Source organism: Dromaius novaehollandiae, chromosome 10 (assembly GCF_036370855.1).
Source record: "Dromaius novaehollandiae isolate bDroNov1 chromosome 10, bDroNov1.hap1, whole genome shotgun sequence".
NCBI lineage: Eukaryota > Metazoa > Chordata > Aves > Casuariiformes > Dromaiidae > Dromaius > Dromaius novaehollandiae.
Window position 1 is genome coordinate 9354957 of NC_088107.1, and position 14456 is coordinate 9369412.

Here is a 14456-nt window from a genome sequence, read left to right on the forward strand (position 1 = left end):
GTGTCAGCTGCGCTGTTTATTTCCTCCAGCCCAAGCATTAATTTAACTCAGTGGTGAGACAGGTATGATTTTCAAAAGAGTAACACTGCCCTCACAAAGCCAGGTGAGGCTAGCCGGAGGAGTGATGTGGGTTCAGTGGTGGCAGTAGTTTTGCAGGTGCTGTTTTTTCCAGGGAGACTGTTCTGCCCCTATGAGGGCCCTGTGCGTGGAGGAGGGTGGTCATTCCCAGCTCACCTCTGAACATGGCAGCAGCCCTTCCCCACTTGACTGTGACTGCCAGTGTAACCCCAAAAAGCATCTGGCAGATGAGGATGTTCCTTCTTCTGGAGTAGCCTTCATCCTGGCCAGCCCACTGCTCCTTGCTGCCTCGTGTCCATGTGCCTAATCCCCAAATCATGCTCCCTTGCTCCCCACCAGTCTCACACAAACCCACCTCCCCATACCAGAATCAAGCCTGTTTCCATTTACTCCTGCTTTCTTTCTACACCTCCACCAAACAGAGCTCTGACTCTTTGCACTCTACCACCACCACCCTTTCCCCCAAACCATAACCATAACCATAACCTTATTCTTTGTACTCACCCTCATCCAAACACAGTCATGTGCTCCCTACCTCCCAGACCTATCCCCATTCCCACTATTTTGGCATGAGGCAGCAGCTCCCGCCCCTGCGCACTTCATTTCTGTAAATACTGCTATCTGGGAAGAGTCTCTTCCCCATTCCTGAAGCAGAGGCAAGGATTTTTACAGGGGGCCAGTAATCCTACCGGTTCACTGAGCTTTTCCATTTGCAACCTCTGGCTTATTCTCCTCATTCACCACTACTTATATGGCAACTTTTCCAGAGAAAACATTTCACAAAGAGTCACTGAAAGAATGTGGCTTTAGCAGGCTCCCTCACTGCCCTTCTGAGGCTGGATAGTCATAATCATGCCAAACTCCAACCACAGGAACACAGCATAATGGCAAATGTCAGACAGGCCACTCAGAATTAAACAGAAGACAAATAGTTTCCCTTATTCAGTACGACATCTTGGAAATACTCCAGGAGAAGCCCATACATCTCCCTGGCTTCACTACATTTGTTCCAATCTCTCCTGCTTTCCGCCGATAGCTTCTCTGCTTGCTCTCTCATCCAGACCCCTGCCCGTAGCCCCCCATGTGTGCAGACAGCCTCTGGGACACGCTGCCCTCCAAAACACTGCTTAGCACCTGCATCTGTGCCTTGACTTACCTAAACATGTAATAAAAGGGCAGAAATGGGCTCTGAGAGAACAAGAGGTGGAATCGTAGGTGGCACCTGTTGGGAACAGAAGGAAAACTGCTGGGGCACGGTGTAATCTCATGTGCATTCGGTGGCAAGGCCTAAGGACTGGTGTGGCAGGATGGTGGAAGTGGTGGTGTGTGTTATATCCGCCCAGGTCTGCTCAGCCTGGCAGCTTTTGGTGTGGGGGCTAGGAATTTCACCTAACCAGCCTCCCTGCTAAATTCAGGAGTATCGTGGCATGGATTCCTCTCAAGGAAATAAAGAAGGATCCTTAGGAGTAAATAAACTCCCTTCCCCTGCGATGCTGAGGCTGCTTGTGGGATCAGGCAGGGTTAAAGTGCCGAGGAGCATCCAGCAGCAGGAAACAGGCCCTTTCCTCCCCAGAGCGCAGGGCCCAGAGGCACTGCTGATGCCAGGGGAACTCTTCGCAAAAGCCTCTTCCTCCAGCCAGCAGCTGTGGCTGGACATGGGGTAAAAGAGCGACCCTGTTGTCAGGAATTTGGGGACAGAACCGGCTGAGCAGAGCCTGGTGAGATGCTCAGCTCAGTAGCATTTCTCTCTTGGCCTGGAATAATTTGAGAATTCAACAGCCAATCTGCTCTGAAATAACCAGTGACCTTCCCTGTATTAGCAGGCAGAGCCTGCTTGGTTTGGCAGAAAAACATAAAAAGGAGAGCCAAAAAGTCTCTGGCAACTGGGTAGCAGAAGAAATGCCTTCAGCCATAAGAGATCAGGGGACTCTGGTCTAAAAGTGGACAAAAAGGTGGACAGCAGGAACCCAGCAGGGCTGAGGTTAGTCAGTAAGTTCTATAGTTAGGAATTCTCTAGTGTGCTAAATAAAACCAGCGCAGAAGCTTTTGTGGAGGGCAGCAGAGCTGAAAGTTGGCAATGAGCAGCTGAACAAGTATGTGATGGAAAAATACTGAGCAGGTGGGCCATGTGCCACCTCCACGGCTGGTTCGTATGATGCAGCCATTCTCCCATCCCTGGTATTTGTTTTCCTACATTGTCAGCTCCTCAGGACAGACGCTGGTCTATTTAGAGATCTGCAAAGTGCCCATTAGGCTTTTAGACACCATTTCCAGAAAATACATAAAAGTCCAAAGAGCACCATGAATCCAGGTCCAGCAGGCTCTCAAACGCCACAGCTCTGCAGCCTGCAAGCCAATACCTCTCCGGCACTGCAGGGAAGGCAGAACAGGCAAAGAGGAAAAATCATTGCCTTTATTTTCATCTGTAAAGCATTTTTGTGCTCACGTGTCACTGACAGGTACTATGCTTACTTTCAGCTGGCAATCAAGCCCTGTCATAAGAGATGTTTTCCCTTTTGCCCCTGCTACACTGGCAGAGATCAACACCGCAGTGTTTCCTCCAGCAAAAAAGGAAGGTTTCCTAAGAGGTGCAAAGTCCCTGGAAGTCATTCAGTGCACGATAAGTTTGCTGAGCAGGAGGAAAGCTGGGCCAGGGGAGATGAAGCAGAAAAAGAATTAGTTCCTTGTGGCAGCAACAGCCAAGGGAGGGATGTAAATAAAAGGTGTCAATGTCATCAAGGCGTTGCGTAGCTGTGTCTCAGGCCGGTCCAGCACTGCACCCAGTTCTCTCTGCCTGTCGCCTTTTAAATTGCTGGGTTTTTAAAAGCTGAAATTACAATCAGCCTTTTTTGGGCCCATTGTACAGAGGTAAATGCCTGCCCAAAGCACAAGGCAAAGCTATGTGTTTTTCCTGTACCTAGTTTCCAGTGCATATATTTTGCCTCTTTTGCAGTATCCATACCAATCACACAGGGATCCCTTTGCCTCCAAAGCACCAGTGTGTTTCTGGACACCCCCACCCCACTTCTGTGCAGGAACACCAGACAGAAGCTCCTGGGCTGGAGCTGCCAAATCCTCCCTATGAGGCAAGCAGGATGGATATGAAACTCAGCTCTTCCCAGCACCTTTCATTTATGGGATGGTTTAGACTACTGCTCATATGGCATTTCCCAATCATGAGCTGTTTGCTGTGAGTGGTACAGACTCACGCCTGGCTCCTGGCCAGAGCACTCCACCTACTGCACACACCACTGCTCCCAACACGCACAAGCCGTGTCATGCTAATCATCACATGGGTTTGGCCTTAGAAATGTCAACTCCCCACACACTTGAAGGGAGGACAGCTTCCTATACAAGCCACAACTCAGAGGCTGTTTTCATAGCCCGCAGCCTGGTTTGTGCTCACAAACACACACGCTCCCTCCCAGCCGTCTCTGCTCCTGCACCAGAAGGTATAGCTGAAACCCCCTGCCGTTGTTCTCTGAAATCGGGAGCAAAACTCCCACTGACTTGCACTAAGTTCCTTCTTCCCTTTGTGGAGATGCAGCACGTTTTCCACCCCTTCCCTTCTTCATGCAGTCATCTTGATAGCTCAGTAGTTTGGATCCCACTACCACATCCATATGGAAATTGGTACTGCTACCTATTCAATTTTAATCTACTCTAGTTCTCAGATTTCAGTCCTCACTGAAATATCTGAATACCTCTGTATGAAAAACTGTCTCAGGTTTTATTTTTCCTCCTGGGCAAGAAGGGTGCAGCTAAGTGTTTTGTTTGGTTTGCCTTATAATGATGGGCCAATGGTGAACATAGGCCCCTTCTAAACGGCTGAGCTTCTTTCAGGTCACAGAAATCTCCAATAGCCTCAGGAATTTAAAGCAAAGAACTTGCCCAGAGGTAAAATGCTCTGTTTTGCACAGAGTTTTCTTGCAGTTTGCCTGAGTCTGGGATGAGCAACCACATTACAACTGGAATCAATTTGACTGCAATTGCCTATAATCATTCAAACACAGTCTTCAAATATGTTGATAAGAGGCTAATAGCGCAAGTGCATATAATAAGCCTATTGTATACCTTGATCATAAGCATAACTCAGCCATATGCAGACATACCAAACCTCAACCCAGCTGGGTTACCAGTGACTTTAATAACCATCATAAGCCCTGGGCCTTTTGATTGACCAAGTGCTATGGGCTCACATCTGTAGGGTGAAGGGGCAAGACGAGAGCTGGTTGTGGGAGTGTGGTTGTTTCTGTTCTGCCATTTTCACGTTAGCAATCCCCCTTCTGTCCTTCCTCAGAGCTCCCATCTTCCCAGTGACTCAGGCTACAGGAGTTAGTCATCTCTGTAGATACACAACCCTCTGGAAAATGTGACTTGCTCTTTGAGAGCTTTCTCTACGTAGGAAGCTCCAACTCCCAGTAAACAAGAGGAAACAAAATGTCTGCAATCAGGGAAAGGATTTTTCCATCCAGTTATATAAAGTGACCATTAACATAGCTAGAAACAGTTGATGGTACTAGGAATACAACACGTGGCGCTTTTGGGATGCTACCAGAAAAGCAAGTTTCTAAACATCACGTTGCAGACCTTTTTTTTAGTGGCGTTTGTTTGTTTTCCTCCAGTGCTTCCAGACCCGCAAGGTCTGTTTATCGGAGCAGATTTCACTGTCCCTGTTACAGGTCCCACCTGGCGCGAGGAGCCAGATGGGCCCCTCCATGCCTCGCTTGGGGCTGGCAGCAGGTCCTGCCTGCTCCCGCGGAGGAGGCCCCAGGCTCCAGCTCGCACCCCAGCGCCGGGCTTGTGACACCCAAGCAATATCGGTGTGTCGGCGCCGACGAGGCCTGCGAGCATGGGGGACGCAATGCCGCACACCAGCATGTGGGCTGCACAGCAACCATTTTGAAGGTCCTACAATATCCTTTCCGAGTAAGTATTTTTCATTGCCACTTGGCATCACACTACCAGTATTCAGTGTTTTAAGACGCGTACAAGGAATAGGCGTAGCTGAGGCCACGCTGGGGAGGTGTTTGGCTCGACCAGCCCTCGGGCTGCCCGGCTGGTCACACTTGCCCCCTGTCACTGAGAGGCCAGCAGGCACCGCAGCCGGGGTGCTCCGAGGGGTTTGCATGCCGTGTTCCCCCCACACACACACTCAGGCGGCAGGAATGCCCCGGACACCCTCCCCGGCCGCCCCCCGAGACCGCCCCCGACCCGGCGCACGGCCCCGTTCTGTCATGGCGGCGCTAACAGCGGCACCCTAGCGGCGTCGCCCGCCCCCCCCCCGCAGACGCCAATCACCGCCCGCCGCCTGACTGAAAGCCGGTCCAGCCAATGGAGCCGCAGGAGCCCGCCCCACTGCGTCACAACCAGCCAATGGGGATCGAGCCGCCCGGCCGCGTCGCGCTCCCGCCCTCGGCCCGCCTTCCTACCAATCCGCCCGCGGGCTTGGGCGCGAGTGGCGTGGCGGCGCGGCCAATCGGGGGCGAGGGCGGTTGCTAAGGGGGCCGCGGCCGCCAGGGCCCGGCTGCAGACGGGCGGCAGCGACGGTTGGAGGCGCCGGCGGCCGCGCGGGCCGGGCCTGCAGGTGAGGCGGCGGCGCTCGGGAGCCCCTTCCCCGCGCGGGGCGGCCCCCGCCTCGGCGGGGCCTGCCGGGTGCCCGGGGCGGCGGGCGGCGGCTGGGTCTGTTTTCTCCGGGGCCTTCGGGGCGGCGGCAGCGCTCCGCCTGCCTGCGCGCGGCAGCTCCCGGGGCAGCGGTGGCGGGTTCGGCGCGGTGTCTGTCAAATGGCGCCGCTGCCCCGGGCGAGCCGCCCTCCCGGCTGCCTCCTCGGCCCGGCACGGCTGGTGTTCTGCAGCAGCTCTGGGCTCGGCACTTAACAAAACCCCCTCTAGCCCGTGTGACGGTGCTGTGTGCACTTCGATTTATACTTTCATGTCTAATTTTGTAATTTCTTCCGGTACAGTGTTGATGCATCACAGCTGGTGAAGTCCTTTTTAAAAGGTGTGTTTGCAATGGCTTTATTAATACTCCCACAGCTGGGCAAACTGAATTCTGCAGTTGCGCTCTCTGATAGATCTCTTCAGATAATTCTTAATAGCTTCCTCTTATTGTTGCAGTACAATTGTCACTGGTGTGGTAAGTACAGGGATTCCTGCCTGTCCCTTACAGATTGCTGTTCTGCTTCCAGGTTACGGGTACATCCTTGTGGAATAACTGATTAATGAGCCACAAGCACTTAGCTGGTACAATGTGTTCACTTTCAATGCCTTGTTTATCAGTGATCATCTTGCTAAGTGATATTAATAATACTGCTTATGCTGACACAGTCTCTACTTCCTCACTGACATGGTGCTCATAGTTCAGTTATTTGAGTTTTTAATAATCTTATTTTCAGACCTTCTTTTATAATGCTTGTTTCCTCTGGCTCTGTGTGGGGGGGATTTCTGTATTGCCAACTAGTCTTTGGCTTTTCCATTGTTCTCTTTTCTTGGTTCCTCTATTTCAGCCTCTCTTCTATACGCTTGTTTAGCTCTCATCACAAGAGGAGCCTGAATAAATTCTCTTGTCTCTTTTTGGATCAGTGAATGTGCAGCCTCTTTTATTCCATCCATCATTTATTTTGGTCTTAAAGTCAAGGGTAGAAACAGGAAGGATATTAAAGAACTGCAGGCTAATTTATGGGTTTCTCTGCTCTTCTCCTTTATACTTAATACAATTCTTCAGTGTTGAGTGAATGAGCTTGGTAGAGGATGAGGCTGTCCTAAAATTGTGCTGGAGATCCTTTTCTAGGGGTGAAATAAATTCTCCCTCTAGCCCTCAGAGACATGGAGCTCACCCATATTGCCTTCCATCCTGCAAAACTGTTTTTTACGAGGTTAGACTAAAAACTACTTTGCTCCACTCCTCTTGTAAGAGCTATATTTTCTATTCAGTAAATAATAGTAGCTTAGGCTTTTAGTGTTTCATAAAGCTGCTTTATCAGGTTTGTCATGGGAAGGGGGGGAAACCCCAGAGATTAATGCACTAAAATGGCCACTGTGCTAGGATGTGGTATAATAGGGAAGGAAAGATGACAAAATGTGATTTGTCCTTGACAGGCATATTGAGAGGTTATCCAAATCTCCTAAGTTCCAACTCTTGTTCTGGTTGTAATTTGATGTACTGTAGAAAATGATGGCTCTAGAGCAGTGATTCAAACCTTCTGTAGTTTAACCTCACTTGATAATGGAAGTGTTCTGGGTGCTGCTGGATTCATTGTCCTATTCCTCCCCTTATTTGCTCTCTGCCTCCTGCCTCTCCATCCTTACTTCACTGTGCTGGCTCTGGCAGTTCCAGAACTTGGATTAAATTAACAAACCCAGCAGGATTTGGCAGTGCCTGTAGGGTCTGTGCTGTGGCCTTAGCTCCTAGCTCATGCTGAGTGATGCAGACACCACCTGTAGTTGGCTCTTCTGAAACCCAGCAGAGCTTACTTGCTTGGGCTTTGGCAAGCACATCAAACACCATGGAAGCCAGTGTCATGTGGTGACTAGTTGGGTGTGGAAGAGACAGTTGAATGAAACACAAAAACTAGCAAGTACAAACCAGATTCTTAGCTTAGCTGCCGTTGTTGAAAGTTCTGGTACCTGTGTCTTCCTATGATTGGAGCAATTTAACATTTAGTGATATACTTTGCCTTCCTGGTCCTCTTCTTGGCCACAACTTTAGGCTAACGTTACCCTTGGAATATTAGAAACAAATCAGTGAGTGATAACCTACCCTACCATGTAAAAAGCAAGTTGGCTTTCTCAATTGTTATGTTAGAAATGACTGGTGGCTTCAGGTGCTCTGAAACTAGTGTTATGGACTTTCCAGTAAAAGCCTAAATCTTCCTAGTTCTGGTAGTGTTGGAGTCTTCATCTGCAGTTTTGAGTTTGTTGTGAAGATTTTTTTCATGGTGTTAGTGTAGCTCCAGCTATTCTTAATGTGCATTATATAGCAACTATTCCCATTAAAAAACAAACCCTGAACTTCAAAAAAAAAAAAAAAAAAACAAAAAAAACAAAAAAACTTCTGTACAAGTGCTTCCCCTTCAAGAGCTATTTAGGTTGAAGGCTAAGCTTGTATGCAGTTCAAAAAAATCTGATCAAAAACAGAGTGGAGTACCAAGCAATTGATTTAATTTCAATGTGCAAGGACAGTCTGTCCTTCTTACAGAAAAGACAGAAGTCCCACTTAACAAACATATGTGGGTAGCAATGATGCTAACCTAGTTGGGCAGCTCTCCTAGCCTCTTTCAGATCTAGGAAGGCTTTTGTGCCCAAAGGCTTGTCTTTTCTCTGGCTGTATCAGTTGACTTGATTAAGAAAAAGAACTATCTCTGACTGCTAGCCTTACTTTGCCAGCATCAGACAACACTAATTAAAAATGCTTTGCAAAGCAGTTTTGCACAGTCCTGGTGCTTGAGACATCTGTTATGCTTGTGCTGTGTTAGAGATAGCAGCTGTGAAAGGAAATGTCTTAGTTATCAATGTACCAAAGATTGTTTCTCATCACTATCTCTAGGTTCACCAGGGAGAAGAGTTGCCTAAAGCTGGGAAGCTTACTTTACTGTTGAGAAATACTTGAGTTTCTCATTATCACAGGTTCAGTCTGACTACAATATAGCAGTTACAGCTTCCTCTATCAGTGTGGACTGGAGCTTCTGTAAACACCAAAGCCTCCTGAAACTTGTGTACCAGCTGCTCAAATATTTGCTATTAAAACTGAGCTTCAGCCTTATCCATGGTGTTGAGTACTCCTGCAGTATAATATGGACTCTGTACAGAAAATCAGCTGGGAAAGGGCTGGCTGCCAATGAGATGTTCAGTTTTTAACAGTTAATCCTAATTCTCTCTTGGGTTCTAAATTATTTACATCTGCTTCACATTAAGATGCAGGGTCCAGAAATATTCATTTGAGGGTGTTCAGGTCTGGCTGTTCGTTGACTGGAACACCCTCTTCTGTGAAGTGCTGGCTGGGCATGTTAATATGAAAAGTTTGTACTAAATGAAGTAAGCAGATCAGCAGTGTCTGTTAAAGTGAACATGCTTGTAAGAGATAGGGGAAAAAAATTTCTAAAATGTATGACTAATATCCCTAAACTGCTATTCAGATTCTCTCCCCTCAGTTGAAGGAAGGAGACTCTAACTTTTTAAACCTAGACTTGCTGATGATTGCTATAGTGCTTCAAAAATCTCAGCTCACTTTAATGAGCATTCTGATAAAACTTTTATTCTTTAATCAGTGTAGGTATGTGTTGGTCATGCCCTGTCTTTGCATTTGGTTTATTTTTGTCCTGAAATACTGTTGCTTAATTTTGAATATAAAGATGTGAACTAAACTTCACCAGCATCTGTTATGGACAGACTGAGTGAATGACTCTGCAAATCTCTATACAGCTCTGCAGCAGTTTTCTGTGGCCTGAAACAAGTTAAGCAGGGGGTTTGAAGACTTCAGAGTGAAGTGGCACCTCATCTTTGATAATGTATAGGTATTTTCTAACTAATCGATTTTAGGGTTGGCCTGGTTTAAGCACTGTTTGCTGTGTTGGCTTGTGCTTTGATGGATGTTTTCTCTGCTGTGCAGATAGCCTGGCATGGAGCGTGCTCCCCCTTTACTCAGCAGTGAGCCACGTCGCTGACCAAAGAACAGTTGTCATGTGCTTGGACTCTGACTGCTGGTGATACTCTGAAAAGCACCTCTGAGCTCTGTCACAGTGTGGGGAAAGGAATGATTGGAGTCTGAGGACAACTGAGACTTGGATAGTATGATGCTGCATTTCAAAATATGGTGAAGGAACAGAGTGGGCTCTTGGGGTTTTTTTTTCAGTCTACAATACACTTCATGTTAGCTCATTTAGCTATTTGTGGCTTAATGCTAGCAGCATCATGCCTGCAGCTTTAGCACAGTAGTATTCAGCCAGCAGTGCTGAGCATGCACTGCCTGGTGCTCTGGAACTTTTTTCTTCAACTTCTTCCCTTGAGCTTGATGCTACCTGCTGACAGAAGCTAATGTGATAGGTAAGTCACACCTGCTTATGCTGTAAGACCATGGAAAGGTGTTAGCCAGTATTCCCCTTCTCCCCCCACCCCCAAAAATACCTTAAAGTAAGCTTGATGTCTTCTGCTTTCTGTAGAAGAGCTACCCTGTAGGAGATAGGGAGCAGTTAGGGTGTTGCAAAGTGGTACATCCCTGCAGTAACAGATGAATTGTTTGCTTAAATAATACCAGCCTTTTTTTGAGCTAAGATGCACTTAATTGATTTCTGTGGAGTAATCAGAGCCTTAATGGTCTTGTCTTAGTTTAATCTTGTACATCAGATGTGCATGATAAGCTAATGCAGTGTTTAATCCATCTGTGACAAGCAGGAACCAACTATGTTGCTATGTAGATTGCAATATATGTATTGCCTTTCTTGTAAGATAAGATGCAAAAACTGCCTGTCATGCATTAGGACCATTAAGATCAGTTAAAATGATCCTGTGAAGAAAAAAAGCAGTTCCTGGTCATTGGAAGGAAGTGAAATTTTCAGGGCTCATTTGACTGTAGATTAGCCTTCCTGGGGAAGCGAAAGAACTGAAGTGGTTTTTGGCCCTATTGGCTATAGAATTATCTTCATGTTCTTTTTCAGACTGCCTTGGAATGTCCACCCAGACCTCCCTGGTGCTTGGCATCTACTCTGAAAGTGTCAGACTTCTCAAAGTCAGTGGAGGGGGAAAAAAAAAAGTCCTAGTTGAAGGCACCTGTCTCTTGCTGTTTTGATGGTGCCTCATGTTCTGAACTTTGTCCCTGTAGCCTCAGAGTACCCCTAAACTTAGTACATGAGCCAGGTATTGTATCTGGTGAAAAGTTTGAATTTCAGTGAAGGCACTAGCCAAGAAATTCTTGTTGGAATGTGGTGTAAACAGTCCCTGCTGCTTGCCAACCAGGCAAATCCTGGCCTGCCTGCTGGCCTTGGCACAAGGCAGAGGAGGGCTTAAACCAATGAGTTCTGTGTGCTGTCCAAATGTTTTTTTGATTGTCCTTGTGATAGGACATATCACTGTGCCCTGTTTATTTGGAGATAAAATCATCACATATCAGATGATGAAACTAGTGGGCTTGGCCAGACTCTTGGTGACTCTGAAGGGGACCGCACTTTTTTCTTTAACTTCTCCTGGAAACCTAAGCCTGAATGCTTGAAGTGTTTATCTAATTCTTATTTACTTCCTCTACCCTTTAAAAAGAGGTCTGAGCCTTAATTGGTTGGTTTAAATGGCCAGAAGCACTGAGCAGTATGAGATGATCTCAGTATTTGCTTCTGACCTGCTCACTCCTGAGTGACCGCTGAAGATAGTAGAAGGTTCTGCATGTGCTAAGCTTGTTTAGGTTAGATACATCTTGAAATAAGCACTGTGATGCCTTGCTTTTTGTGCCTAAAACTATGGGGCTAGTAGTGGCATAGCCCTGAAATACTTGTATCCATGTAATTCTTTGGAGAGCTTAGTAGTTAAAGTAGCAATTTAGGCTTAACACTTTATATAAAGATGCTTTTTCATTTTTACTGAAAAGTGCTGGCAGAAGACAAGATACTGGACAGTACAATAAAGCTGCAGTTTTTCATTATTCCTCTTGGATTCTTTTGCTCATGTGGCTTGTGTGACCTCAGGCTGTCCTTGGTGTGTCACAAAGAGTCTGGCAGTCTTTCCTGCTAAGGCAAGTTGCTTATGTGTCTGTCTCAGTGAGATGCATTCCCTACATATATTTTTCTTCTGGATGGTCTGTAAACCTTTCCTGTGGCACTTCTGCCTAGAGTGAGAGGCAGATAATATCCTAGCATAAAGCTTTACTCTGTTTAAAAAGCTGGTACTAGATGAACTTGTCTTTGCAGTGCTTCCTACCCTTTCCTTAATAAAGTTTCCTTCTGGCTGATGTCCATAATACTGTTTTAAATACAAGCCTGTTGCCATCAGGTGTAATAACTTCTGATTTTATGATGTATCCTTCAGGAGAGGTATTAATTTTAACTGATATTAAAGATAATTTCCTGGAAACATTCCCTGAAGAACTTACTTCAGTTAAACAATCTTCTCTCTCCTGCCCAAGTACCTTATTTCTGGTTTGAATCTGTCTAGTCACAGCTTCTTATGAATAGGGTTTTTTGCTTCCCTCTTACTTAGCAGATCTGCTTTCAGAGTTTTCTTCCCTGTGCAGGTAAAACTACATCAGTCCAAAAGTCTGAGTTAATTAACTAAGTCTGTCTGCATTGTCTGTCTAGAAACAGCCTTGTGCTCATCTGACTCTTAGTGGGGGAAGACAGTGTTTCGTGATTCTTGTTAGAAGCTGTAAATGGATAGGAAATGAGATTTCTAAATGCTTCGGGTCTTTGTGCTCTAGCTGAACTCTGAAAGCACTGGTAAGCTAGAACCCTAACTCTGGTTAGATGGTATCTAGGAGGCTTTCACATCAAACTGTATTTCTTGGAAGTGGGATTCCTTCAAGATTTTTCAGTGAATGTAAATGAACATGAGTAGAGCGCGCCCCCCACCCCTCCATGAGGCTGCCTTTACTTTTGTCTGTGGGCACTTCTATATCATAGAGCTGCACCTTCATTTTAGCCCAAAGCATTTCTAATGTTAAAATGAGTCTGCCAAGCTTTCAGTTACTGTTTTTTTTTAAAAAAAAAAAAAGCCTGAGGGAAGGACTATGGGACTTGAGGAAAGGGGAGGGAGTGTCTTCCCTGAATGTCTTTGCTTTACCTTATGCAGGGCCAAGTGCAGCTTCAGGATGGGTGGAGGAGCTGTAATGCTATGCAGCTAACAAATCCTGTGCATGCCTCATGGAGCAATGGGAGTGAAGTGACTTCTGTCCCTAGAAGAGCCTTTTTTCCCCAGGAAACCTGCAACTGTGTGCAAGTCTTAGATTTGTCCATAATGACTCCACTTAATATACAAATGCATATCTTAGTGAAGGCTTTTCCAAGACCTAGTGTCTCTGAAGGATTACTTGAGGAATTCCCTGTAGCTCTACTGGCTTTTGTAGTACCTGTTTCTGTTCTGATCCAAAAAGGGAAGATGCTGTTTTTTTCCTCATACGCTTGTACAGTGCTCTGTTAACAGTGGTGCTAAAATTCTTTCCTGTAGCATGACTTTCAACTTTTTATCCTGTGATGAAAAGAAGAATGAAAAGATCTCATAAGTCTAGCACTTGCTTTGCAAGTCAAGTTTGAAGTTAGCTTTCAATCAAACAATTAAGTATATTGCTTGAAACATCTGTTGCTAACTTCATCTAGCTTGCTAAAAGTGAATCCAATGTTCTGTACACAAAGAGCAATTGTTTGTTCATATTAATACTGACCCATTTAGAGAGGAGATTCTAGATTAAAATTTGACTAGCTCAACACTAGTTATCTGTCCTCTTTTTGTAAACCCTGAAGTGTATTAGGTCAATGCAAAAAGGATTTAACAAAACAGAGAAGGAAGGTGACCTCACCCGTGCTTGAAAGAGGGGTGGCATTTGTCCTCAGTGATTAGAGGCAGAGCGCTCAAATCCATTTTAGTATGTTAAACCTTTAAAATTTCAGAGCTGAGTACTCTGGCTCAGCTCCTGCAAATCTGCTCTGGCTGAGAGGAGTCTGCCTAGGTATTGAGAAATGCCAGGCAGCCACTCCAGGAAGTATCTGAAGTGTCATGGCTGGAACTGTGGGACACTGTTCTTACAGATTTAGTCTTGTAGACTAGATTCACTGCTTAGTTAATCACTGCAAATACTTGAAAGTGGATAGATGTGTAACTGCAGCACTGCCATCTTTGTACTTATGTGCAAAGACTGAGCTGAAGCTTTAGGTAAAGATGTTGACATATGTACAAGTCTTTAGCACATGTGAGGTGTACCTGGATCTGTTTAAGAACTTCTAAAACACATTTGCTTAATCCTATCTAGAAGAGGAAAAAGACTCGCAAGTGTCAAAAGGATAATCCTGCTTATGAGCAAGTTGATTTCTGTAAGGAACTCTGAGCTAGTGTGGTTTGGTTCTATTGACGGAAGTGACAGGCAAAAACTGGTATGGAAGCGTACCAAAAGGTGTGGTGTTTGTAATCTGAAGACTAGTGGGGAGAAGACTCAGAGGTAAAACTTAGTTTGGATCAGTTATATTGAGTCATTAGTAGAAAATGTTAATGACTGGTCATGCCTAGTTTTATTTTTAACCCTTTCATCCATGATGTGAAAGCTGTGGAACAGAAAACTAACTTAAAATCCAGCTCACGGAAAGGTCTTGGAGATGCTGAGACAAATGTTACCTGTTAGGTTTCAAAATTAAACAGTGATGGAAAGATGACAATTTTAGCTGGGGAAGCACCTGGTTGTCCTTTAGTCA

General features: G+C 45.9%; 1 protein-coding gene across 4 annotated transcripts in view; it reads left to right on the forward strand.

Moving 5' to 3' along the window:
* The first annotated feature begins 5519 nt into the window (after positions 1 to 5519).
* Positions 5520 to 14456, forward strand: part of ABHD2 (abhydrolase domain containing 2, acylglycerol lipase) — a 43282-nt gene continuing 34345 nt past the window's right edge. The window contains exons 1-3 of one of the 4 annotated variants that reach the window (XM_064517238.1): positions 5533 to 5665; positions 6042 to 6079; positions 9686 to 10119. The gene's annotated coding sequence lies outside the window, so the exon portion shown is untranslated. Of the gene's footprint in view, positions 5666 to 6041; positions 6080 to 9685; positions 10120 to 14456 lie in introns of all 4 variants that reach the window. The other 3 variants (XM_026121259.2, XM_064517239.1, XM_026121260.2) reach the window with 3 other exon arrangements.